Consider the following 13,238-nt stretch of genomic DNA (forward strand, 5'->3'; position numbering starts at 1 on the left):
GTGTCCCTTATCTTAGAAAATCACTCATCTTATTCCCTACCACTAAAATGAGACACAATGTGCTTACACTGTAAAGCATTGATATCTCCTTTGAATGTCAAGCACACTCATTTTGGAAATGAACGTAATCTGTGCCTTTTTCCCTTCTACAGAGGTAGTTTTGATGCTCTTTTATTTCTAATTTAGGACTTTTATCGCACCCTGAGGCTGTCCTATTACTACCGCTTTGTCATTGTGACTGAAAGGAAAGCTCTTTCAAGCTACAGTATGAGGCACTTTCACCAAGACCTGAGAACAACTGACTGCCAAAGAATTACGTCTTTCAAGGGAAGAAAGTCATGTGTTTTATGCAACCATCTGTAAAGGCTGTAGACCAAGGCAGGAGACTCAATCGCACGACTCTGGACAAAAGCTTAATCCAAAAGAATAATTCTTTGATTCCAGAAAAGAGTTTAGTACACAGGTAGAAAAAGGGGGTAGGCAAGGCAGGGTATGGTACATGGGTAGTCAGTGAAATAGGAGGTGGATAATCCAACAGGGCATAGGTAAAAGACAAACTCGAAAAAACTCAAAGATCAAAAACCAGGTAGACAAGAAATCACTAAGAAAATCGCTGGGACGTTTTGACACTAAGGCACAAAGATGAACTGGCAATGAGACAGGGGAAACACACAAACTAAATAAACAGGGAATGATGATGAGGAACAGGTAAATCCAATCAGGAAAGAGAACGAGAGAAGGTGAGAGACACAAACATAAATAAATGAATAATACGAAACAAAGACAAACAAACTCACCAACAAGACAAGAAGTAACACCATCAAAGGTGGATATCCTGTGAAATATCAGTTGGTAATGAACTTTGCAGGGCTTATTTTCCATGGATGCGTGTTCTACCAGCATCTATGGTGTGGATGAAATGCATTTAGTGCCACTCTGCTGAAATCAGATGAAGCACTTTCATTTTGAATCAAGTGATAGTGGATTTCTATGTCAACCGAAAATAATTGCTATGATGACTGACTGTTGTATGACCTGACAGTGATACACATTGTATAGATCGTAGACTACTCTGAATAGTGTCTAAGACACATAAAACACAATATCACTTGCTTGAGATGGAGTTGTTGGACCACATGTCATTTGAATATGCTGGAAATTAGGCCATCATTGAATATATACAGTACTTATGTGGAGATTTGGCTCCGGAGCCCTCTTAGCCACCCTTGTTCATGGCACCTGCAGCAGCTCCGGATGTCTAAATAGAGCAATCAAGAGCATCCCAGGGTTCTGTATCAATCAAAATGCCACTCACCTGATTACTATTGTGTTGATGCATTGTGTTTCAAGGTGTTCTGTTTTGCAGTCTGCAGCCAGGGAGAATAATTTGGCGCAATTCAAAAGATTTCTAAGAGTATCTGCACATATAGTTTATCCTCATGTGATTTCAGTTGGAATGCAGTGGGTGTCTTTGTACATCAAGTCTTGCGTTGAAGTCATAATCATTGACAATGGGACGCCTTTGCTTCACTGGAGTATCATCAAATAACTGACTTTTCAGGTCTACATAAAGGAGGCCTTGCATTGGTGTTGGATTACAGTTCCTTCCTCTGATTTAAGTATCAAGACAATGGACATTTATTTGGGTGGAAATTAATGTTCAAGGTGTCAGAATAATGATGATACTATGCATTTTTCTGCGGTGCAGTTCACTTTAGGACAGCCGTGGTAAATTTCGTACTTTAAGTCAATGGTTAGTCAAGCATAATAGTAATATGACGGGCAACCACCTCCTGATAAGCTTGTGATAACTGTAATATGTTGGGAAAATGTTAACCACCTGAAGAACCAGCCTGATCTGATCGATAAGGTCACGTTGGAAAAACATGATATGCATTTATACAATGGAAAAAGATATTAAGTGTTCCTTAAAAGTTGCATAACAGAATACTTTATGAAGTAGTATACTTTTATTTTCTACCCATATTGTCCACAGAGGTTCATACTAGAATGATGAACAAAGAAGCTCCACTCAGAGTGCACTCTTGGTTAAAAAAAAAAACATGTTCAAGGACCCCACCAGCCCTCTGTTCTCCCTGCATGAAAGAAAGGACACAGAACACAGTCGTCAAAAACATTTCCTTAATGGTTTCAGGGGGACCATGACATTCCCTAACCCTATGAAAGAGACATCAGCCGTATAATGGTGGGGATTGGTAGTGTTAAGAGAAACCTATATTTAGTGTGGTGCTGTAGTGTGGTGCTGACACACTATCTTTTAACACCTAGTATGTACTAGGCCTCTTTTAACACTCACTAAGAAGTGGACCATTTGGTATCATCATTGATTTCCCAATGCATTCTGAATTATCCAATAATACTGTATTAAATAGGGAAGGGGCAATCTGTAATTGGTACATACATTTTAAATTAATGATATATAGCTATTTATTCTTGAAGAAAATAACTTTCAGGAGCCTAGTTCAACTGTCTTACCACATCAGAACCCAAAAGATAAGCTTGTTTTACACCATTTTTTGTAAACAATACACTGTATAGCTTCAAAACATGGTTAATAATTTTGATCTCATGTATGGTTAGTCCTTGCATCCATATGTCTGTCTATGAAATTGAGAGCAGTTACATTTCTCCAGCCCCATCCCTCAACTGTTCACCAAAAAAATGGAGCTCAGCCACTTTGTTGTCATTTGAATTACAGATTGCACCTTTAAGAAATGCTTCAGAAAATACACAATGTGTTTTCTCTGTATATTGAATGCATGCCCTGAGAAATTTGAGCATTTGATGTCTGCTTGGCAATATCTGTGGAACCCTACTGAACTATTCCAAGGGCTGTGGCTTTCATTGTGTTTCTCTGGATGCATGCACTGAAGAGGAATGACAGAGAAAACATAAACAAACTGATCCTAGTGCCTGGTTGCGTTAGAGATGTATTAGCATAAATCTGATTGTAATGGAATTCACGTAAGCAGAGGCATGGGGAAAATGTGGGTTGTGCTGGGGGTGGGCGGTTGTCAGAAGATATAGATGGTGGTGCGAGTAAGAACCCTTAAGCCCTCTGCAGTCTGGTGGCAGTGGAGCACAAATATAATATGCAATTCAATGGATACACTTCCACTGACAGAGGGATTACACTACAGACAACCACAGGAGATAGCCTCTAGAGAAGTACTCTCACAGTATTGACCAGTGGCTCTCTCTGTCAGCTCTGTCAATCAACTGGGAGCTTCACCAAGCGTGTGACATCAGTTACAAATTGTGTGACAAAGCACATCCTCATGTTAAATGTTATGCCAGATATACAGTAGCACATCAGATGTCACATGACATACATAAAGTGTGACTTTTCTACGGTTTTGCATTGCAATTCACTCTCGTTATGAAATATGATACATACAGAACCGCTACACAAAATTCAAGTCCCACACCAATATCATTTTGGTACATACTGCCTTTGGTTTCTGGAGATTAATCACATTTAGAGAGATACACACATACCTGTCTTATAAACTCTCTTGTTAATTAGTAAAAATCGAAGTACTTCTTACCTGCAAAAAAAAAGCAACTGAGGTTCACCTTCAACATCCTGACAAATAATTAAGATTTGTCTCTTGCTATCAAGCATTGCCGTTAATTGCGTACATGTTTAGAGGGATTGAGTAATCTCTTGGGGCCAATTCCAACCAAAGGATCTGACTTGCTAATTAGTTGAGTGTTTACATCTGGTTAGTTAATCCAGGGAGGCAGGAGATCGCGGGGAGAACAGCGGGTGACAGCGGCAACCAAGAAGCTGCCCAAATTTAGCTGAGGAACAGCTAGTCTTTTAGACATTCAGGTGTAAGTTTGCTTTCATAACAGATGGCAGGAAACACCGTGTCTGAAGCTCTCTACCACCGCCCAGCTACATGATCAAACGTAGGCTATTGCCCTGCAATGCCATATATGAGTACAATTCACCGCAATGCAGTAGTCCTAGGCCAAAGTTATGGCGAACGGTGAACGGCAGGTTCATTTTCAATGTTGTCCATATTAAGTGAATTGAAATTGCATGAGAAAACTCTTTCTCTTTTTTCTTTGAGGGACTGAGAAAGTAATGAAAATGTTTTAATCATTATCATAATTAACTTGAATTGTAATGTGTGTTAAATTAAATCGTTTTGAAAAACTAAAATGGAGGATTTTCTCCAACTATGATGAAAGGAACCAATTGTCTGGTTCAAAAGCATGTTTAAATGTAGGCCTATGACATCCAAACCTAATGTACTCTGTTGCGGAGGCTGTCATGATATGATCCATCAGATGGCACAGCAAGACAACAAAACAAACCACAATGGATAGAACTACCCGACGCGAGCGTCTGAAATAGAGACCTTCTGACGGACGCGGCTGATTAGGACACTCATACTGATTATAGTGGGAGATCTGATTTTCTGTTTTTTCGCGCACCGCGGGCAATTAGGATGCAGTGTTAGAGGGTCCACTGGAGGAGGCATGTCGCTTGCTAGTGTCTGATCTCATGCTGATACGGACGCATGTTCCGATTGTTCATGCCACAGAAAATTACCAATGTATTAGCCACACGAAATGGCAAGAATTAGCAGAAGAAAAAAAATTAGTAGTGTCCCAAGCGCGATTCGAATCAGCGACATTGGGGCTGCAAGCTGCCTCCACCACACCGCCAACGTAAACATTGGTAGATTTCTGTAGCATGAACAATCGGAACGTGTGCTTGGGGTGTGCAGGCTGGTTTGGGACAACTGGAATATCTAAAAGGAGATGAGCCCCAGGTGTATACTAATTCATGCTCAATTCACAGGTGGAATCTTGGTTGCAATTAGGATCACCTCGTTCACACCTGTATCTGATTTAACAAGAGACCAGCTTATGGTCATCCCATTCAGAATGTTGATTGCAATTCACCCATGGGGTCGAAGAAGATATCTTTATCACTTTGCTGCTAAAATTAATTTCCAAGATCAATTGCAAACGTAAAGTGATCCTGTAGGTGTTGGCATTAAATAATCAGGATTAAGAGCATCTGTTGTCTATAGCTAGGAGCATGAACAAACGTTGGTTAAATGTTGGAGGAATACCAATAACTGTATTATGTTAAGCATAAACATAGAAAGCAATGTGTCATGTTTACACAAGCAAACATATCAAACTCACATAGCAAAAAATAGACTAATTCAATCAAATATTACCCTTGATTCCTTGTCAATCACATAAATACAAACTGCAAGGCCTAACATAATGGACAGATTTAAGACAAAGGGAAAATTAAATTTGGGCACATGTTACTAGAGTCTTGTTTCGACTGGTTGTATTTGGTTGTATATCTTTTACATTAATCTGTTTTACCCACATCTTACCCACAATATCGTGTGGCTTGGTGAACAACAAATGTTCACCAAGGAAGTACATCTCACCCAACAGATGGTTGCACAACACATCAGTGGTAAAGAGTTTTGGCAAAGATTCATGTGAGTATATGTAAGTGGTTTTGCTGCTAGAATAAGCATCACCACAGACTGGAACAATGGAGCTTTCTCCATTCACTTCTCTCACAGGGGATCTCTTTGATTTTCTCTGACTTTGGGAGGAGTGGTGATATCAGCAACTGCAAAATACATATGGTAATGTTCTGCATGAGCTGTGCCTATTAAATGTCATACATTGAAGAGATAGATGATGGATTGAAAAGTATATCCTCAAATAGCGAGATCCGCTGAAAAATAACAGACGGACATAACAGTGTCATTTGCATCTTATTTGATATGGAGATGCACAACTTCAAAACTTTCAACTGAGTATTTGCTTGTGCCTATGCATATAATTAGTTGAATATTCATACATGAAGTTGGCATCATGAATACAAAAGACATATGCACATATGCCCTATCACTTTGACTATTTTATTTTTTATTTGTGAATGTGACCTTTATTGAAGTTTCGTCAAACAATAGGTCACCATATTCAAATGGTATGGAATCCAGTAAATAAATAAACATTTTTGCATAGTTCAGTATTAAGTCCTTTCTCCATTGGTGCTTTGATATGTTGATGTGTAAATAGCTTATTACTGTAAATTAATTAATATAGCCTTTAATTAGCCATGAACTGTATGTAGTGTAACGAAGAACAAATTATCTTTACAATAACAACCTGATTGGCCAGAAGCTGAGCAGAAAATTATTATGTGGCAATGAATCTTTAGAATGCTTGTTACTACAACCTTAATCCAGAGTCAGCATTTTGAATGTTTATGTGTGTTTGAATGACGAGGGGTGCTGCTGGTCTTATAGGGCCATTACAATATCAGATTGCAGTGCATTTTATAAATCCATCCCCATTCCGTTCCTTTGTAGCAAAATGATTTTTTGGAAACAAAAACGGATAATAGTTTTGAAGTTTGTTTTGACTCTCTCGATTTCATTGCAGCTTACTGCACATTGTCATTAGGATGGAAATGTACTGTTTCATCACCTAGGCAGAGTGAGGCATTATCCCCATCAGGGCATACAGCCATTTTGCTCTTAACTGACACAGTAAAAACTGGGGTTTGGAAGAGTGACATGAAGAGGCCATGTAAGGACACCGATCTCTTCACTCAATTAGTCTGAATGTCTTGTTAAAGTTACTTCAGTCCCATCAAGTCAGTCCCATCATTTTATTTCATTTTCAACTTTTCCATCCAAGGCCCATTATTTCATCTTATGATAGTGTGGAAATATTTGCCAGAAAGACTACCATGTCAAATTACTTCTATACAACAACAATTAAACTAATCTAATGATACTTGAAAGCAATCATGATCAGAATCATCCTTACACTCCAGCATCTCTAATGAAAGACAACTTCGGAATTATAATCATTTATCGTATGCAAAATTAAAGCTGGATTTCAGTCAACATTTCACATGAAAACCACAAAAAACACATCATACTGTATACTGTACTGTATCATCTTAATGACATATCAGTGCACCTGTATTTCTTCTGAAAATATAGAACAAATCTTACCATTCGAAATAAAGTAATTGTCATACCATTCAAAGAATGCCAATATTGGATTTGTTTTAACCTCATGTCTGCATTTCACATCTATTTGAGAAGATGAATGTGGTGCTGATGCAGTATCACAGTATTGTGAACAAAATATAATCTATTATGGGTTACATTACAACATAATAAACAGGCAACAATGTCCCATCACCAATTAACTTTAGTAAAAATGTTTATCTTCTAAAGGACATGTTACATTTGAATTAGGGAACAACTAAATGTGCCTCCAATTTACTGTAAGAACAAAGCAGCGGAAACTGCTGAAGGACTGTTTCGGTCAGCTCATGAATTGGGTAGCAATTAATGGAACAAATCCCTCAGGCTTTTTTTTCAGCAGCAGTACTGCATGTATCATACTATGCTCTTGGATCTATTAGTCACAGTGTTGTGTGTGTTAAACCAAAAAAGGTGTTTAGCTTGAAGACTATGTGATGTGACTGACTATGTTCATACATAGTCATTCATACATAAATCTAATTCATGCATGTAAAGGTGAGGCACTTTTGTCATGAATACACCTAATGTGGGTAAAAGTTCTCTGCTGTGGAAAAATACAACAACCAAAAAAACACAAAAGGTGAGGGGCATCACACTTATGATTGCTTAAACTCCCTTTGCTGCTGATTTCCTATATCAATCCCAACACGAACGACAGTATCCAATTAACACCAAGACAGCCAGCACAGGGAAAGAGATGGCTTTGGCAAGAGTCTATTGACTGTCCAATGGATCACATTGTTTTTCATTTTTGGCTTCCATTTGAAGCCAATTGGACTTTAATAACAGGGTTTTATTGCAGGGAAATTAAACCCAAGAGCATCAGGGGAGTAGAGTCTGAAAAATGGTAAAATTAAATCTGTGAAATTGGTTGACAATTAAAGCAAACATTGAGCCAAGTCCCATTCAGGCCTTTGAAAAGGGCAGTTAGCTATTAGGAAACATATACAGTCCATTATGGAGAGGCAACAAACCAAACTAAGGGTTTATTAATGTATAAACTATTTCCACCACTCTTTCAATGTCTCATCAGTTGTTTGTAAATTGTGAGACGATCCAAGTAAATGACAAGCAGGAACATCCTTTAATCAACTCTAATCCGCTTCAGACCTTCTCTACAATCTGTTCCAGAATTCTGATACATTCAGCACATGGGCAAGTCACAGCAAAAGGCACATTTCAGTACAAACAACTATAGAGCTGGAGGATTGAATATAAACATAGGCAAATTGCTCATCCTTCATCCACTGTATAACCGTGGTGTATGCCCAAGCGGAAAAAAGTATACTTAAGTGTACTGAAAATAGGATGAAAGGAGTAATTAATATGCTTAAAATACATTCATGTTTTTCTATACTTACTTAAAGTATACTAAAGTTGTACTGACTTTGCACTTTTGTGTACTTACTCAAAGTACAGTATACTTTAATTTCATGCCCTTAAATTTGTGCTAGGTATACTCAAACTGAATGTACTTTAAATTGTACTTTAGTATACTTACAAAAGTATACCTGAATGTCATGTTCTTAAATATGGATGGCAGTATACTGACAAAAAGTATACTATATTGTCATATCCTTAAATGTGTACTTTAGTATATTTATAAAACAGTATACTTGTATTTCAAATATTCGCAATCCCATACTTTGAGACAATCATTTTTCAATCAAGTCCCTGAATGTAAGGTAACCTGGTCCTTCAACTTTAATGCAGTTACACCTCCAATGGGATCAATTAGAAACCTCAGTTTTATGAATTAGATATCTTGGCCCATGAGTAAACCATCTTAGCTACAGCTTTGAAAACATTTGTAGAATATCCTGAAAAAATCCCAATAAAAAAATAAAAATAAAAAATATGAAATGAAGTATGTTAGTGTACTGTACTTCTAGTAAATTCCATTTACATATTCCATATTATTAGCATTAGCATTCCTGTTTGAAATGTACATTTTTGTTAACAATCACACTTACAGTTTAGTTATTTATTGGATTCAATGCTCATTTTGAGAGTGGATTATGTATTAACAGTGCTACCCAGTGCTAGTTAGTTTTGTATACTTAGATTCCTGCTATCCCTCAATTATGTGTATTAAGTTGCTTACCATTACTGCAAATAATATGTACCAGAAGCATATGGGCCTCCTTGCTTGGCAGTTGACCTGCTGCAAGAGTTACAGAATTGCATGGTAACATGTCATGTCTCCCTCAATCTCAATGGGACTTCATGCATTAATAGAGGTTGAATATTCAAATTAAAAAGAACATAAATACCTATGCATTTTATTGATGTGTACTTTTAGTATAAACAGAAATATGCTAGTGACACATTATTACCAAACTTCTAATATTTCATTGTAATTGACAGTCGCTTTTTATGACTAAGATTGTATTCTAAGTGTGTTAAAAGAACATGTCAGATAATCTATTATAAGTATACTTAAATATGAATTAAGTCAATTTAACATATTTTATGTATACTTAATATGCTTAAAACCTACATAGTTTACAATATTAGTATATTAAATACAACTTAAATACAATTTAAGCTACGTCATTTTCGTATCTTTAAACTCAAGTACTAGAAATATAATACTTAAGTATACTTAAAGTAAAACATGTTTTCGCTTGGGATGGTCTTCATCTGCTTTTTTAGAGGGTAAAAACATATTCTGATATACTGCAATGTTCAAATTAGGACCACACACCTTTGCCACATTCAGTGTTACTCTGATCATTAAAAAAAAGCATTAGTCCATAGCCTCTCAGAGGCAGTCAATGCAAAATAGCAGTAATTAGCTTCTGTTGGTACAGCCATTGCTGTTTTTCCTCCATAATATCTGTAACACTTGCCTTCAAATGATTGTAGCATGTGACATTTAAATGTGCCCAGGACAGAGATCTGCTCAAAGCCATACTTATATTTAATCACAGGGTTAAATTAGAGGTGAAGGTATGTATGAATGTTCTTCTCTAACTACATACAGTGACAACCCAGAGCACCTAGCTGACACTGTAGTCGTTGATTGTGAGACATAATTACAATTTAGCAATAGCAATCAAGAGTGCTGTTAAAACTGCCATAGTTTAATTTGCTTTGAGGAAGCACAATCCAGGTTTAAATCCAATACCCCAAAAGAATGGTAAGAGGAAACCATCTTCATTGGAGAAAATATGGCCTCCACATTCAAAATAGCATAATACAATACATTGCACATTCTACTCATGGGAGGTACAGATATTCAGTCTATGAGAAACTACTACAATGTTTTTAAGCAACAGCAACATTGTGTCTGTTTACTCTAAAATATAACACGACTTTATTCAGTCAAATGCGATTTGCAAAATAGGATATTAACTATGGTTTCCAGAACGTACATGTCATTGACATTCATTTTCCTCACACACTAAGATTCTGATATATACAGTTACTGAAAAGTAAAATGCATGCAATTCACAAAGGAAAACACCATTTCATCTTCAGCAAAATCAGATGGATAGATATTGACTAAAGAAAATGTGTCCAGATTGAGCAAAGGAAGTGAAAATGAAACACCATGACACATGCTACATTTGACCAGATTCAATGTGAGCTGAGTTGACAAGATTCACATTTAGTATTTTTTTCCACCAGGTCTGAGAAATATGGATCGCCTTAGAACAGGAAAGCTCAATTCTATGGACTATTTCAGAGTGTAATACCTGTTAGGGCCTACCTGTTTGCAGCAGGCACAATTTAAAGGATAAATATTCAAATAAACTCACAATGGGCATAACTGACTAATCTTCAACATACATTCTAGGGTAAGGGAATGTTTAGCCACATTTGAGTTAGCTTACGAATCTAATGTATATGATAATGTAATGTAAGTATGATGCCATCAGGTATCACAGTTTTAAGTTCTATGTAACAATGTGTATGTACACTGTTATTACACTGAGCCTGCTTATGTAAAAACAAGGTCACTTTTAGTTGTACTGTAGATCATGTTGTATGCACATATACACTCACCGAACACTTTATTAGGAGCACTATACTAATACTGGTTAGGGCCTCCCTTTGCTCTCAAAACAGCCTCAGTTCTTTGTGCCATTGATTCCACAAGATGTTGGAAACATTCCTTTGAGATTCTGGTCCATGATGACATGGCGCATGGCATCACGCAATTCCTGCAGAATTTTCAGGTGCACTTTCAAGCTGTGAATCTCCCGTTCTACCACATCCCAAAGATGTTCTATTGGATTCAGATCCAGTGACTGGGAAGGCCACTGAAGAACACTGAACTCATTGTCATGTTCATGAAACCAGTTTGAGACGACTTTTGCATTGTGACATGGTGCATTATCATGTTGGAAGTAGCCATTAGAAGATGGGTAAATTGTGGCCATGAAGGGATGCATATAGTCAGCAACAATACTCAAATAGGCTGTGGCATTCAAGCAATGATTGATTGGTATTAACAGGCCCAAAGTGTGCCAAGAAAACATTCCCCACAGAATCACACCACCTCCACCATGAGAAGGTGTACAGGTGTTCCTAATAAAGTTCTCAGTGAGTGTACATGTATATACTGATTTCTGGAAATAAAAATGTTTTTCAGAAATTTTACAGTGTAGAAAAGTAGATAGGCCGATGCACAAGTCATCCAACCAGAGGTGATTTGTTTTTGTTTCTCTGCCTATCCTAAAGCATCATCCTGATGATTTGTTATTCATCAATTTCCACTGTGATTGCACATCCTGTGCCATAATGGAGACTGAGCTAATTTCAATTTTGTCATGGATAATGCCACTTCATTTTCTGCAGCTGAACAACAACAAAACATCCATCAAACTACACTCATAATATCATCCCTGACAGGGCATTTAAAAATAAATACATATTAAAATTACAATTACAAAGTAGCGCAGTGCTTTGGTTGTGCACTTGACTCAATCTTTGTACCAGTAAATACACATTCAGCATCAGCTATTCTAAAGTTAATGCGTTTCTATGATTATCCAAGATTACACTGATTAGCAGTGACATTTCATTCCAATTCTTATGAGTCGCAAATGCTTCTATCCAAACAAATGTGCAAACAGTACAAAACAGTGCACAGTACGCACATTTTGAAAACAGGATTATTTTGTTATGTACAAAGCCGTGTGTGTGCGTGTGTGCGTGCGTGCGTGCGTGCGTGCGTGCGTGCGTGCGTGCGTGCGTGCGTGCGTGCGTGCGTGCGTGCGTGTGTGTGTCACAAGGTGACAACTGAGAGCCATTGATTTGTTTGTGACACAATAAGCATGAATTTGAACACGAATGGAGCAAGGCTCAAATCTGGTTAAGGCCAAAATGTGAAACAACCTTCACCTGATGAAGAATAATAATGTCTGATTCAGTCATGATTCAGAGACAGATATCCTGTGTCTGAAAACCATAGGCCTTTGAGCAATCACAAATCAATAAGTCTGCACGAACATCTTTGCCTTGAATAAACCTGAATGACTAGGAATAATGCTGGCATCCTGCCAGAGAGGAAGTTGTCCACTGGCTTAAGAACCCAAACAAAATGGGCTGTGTTTCACTGTCTTGATGCTAAAATGACACATTGTTTGAAAATGTTCTATTCTGTAGTTTATTGACACATCAATGAATGATGTGCAGGACCAAACACACATGCCAATTGACAGCTTTATATGATTGTAAATAAGCACTATCACCTAACATTTCTACACATCAGAGCAGGTGTGGCACACTGGCACCTGAACATATATGTTAATTAATACGGAGGTCTACAATACACTGATATGGATTTGCAATGACTGTTTTCTAAAAAAGCTCAGTGGATATATCTTGAGGAAATCTTCAAGTACCTAATCCGCCTCTGACCGCGTAATAAGACAACAATGCATTTGCTCCCTTTTGATCATCCACATATAGATATTTGAAAACCTAATAAATACCTTTTACAGCAAAAGAACATAATTAGGTCCCCATTCTAAAATAATTACCACCATCTTGTAAAATTGACCCTTGAGTCCACCTATGATTACGCTTAAAAGAACAATATCCACTTCTGCCTAGTGCAATGCATTGCAAACAAGAGGGAATTTACATTTCTTCTAATTACCTCCCTATGTTCACCATTCAGTCTTCATTTTGGTTGAGAGTCAG

The sequence above is a fragment of the Argentina silus genome (genome assembly GCF_951799395.1).
Source record: "Argentina silus genome assembly, chromosome: 9".
Taxonomy (NCBI): Eukaryota; Metazoa; Chordata; class Actinopteri; order Argentiniformes; family Argentinidae; genus Argentina; species Argentina silus.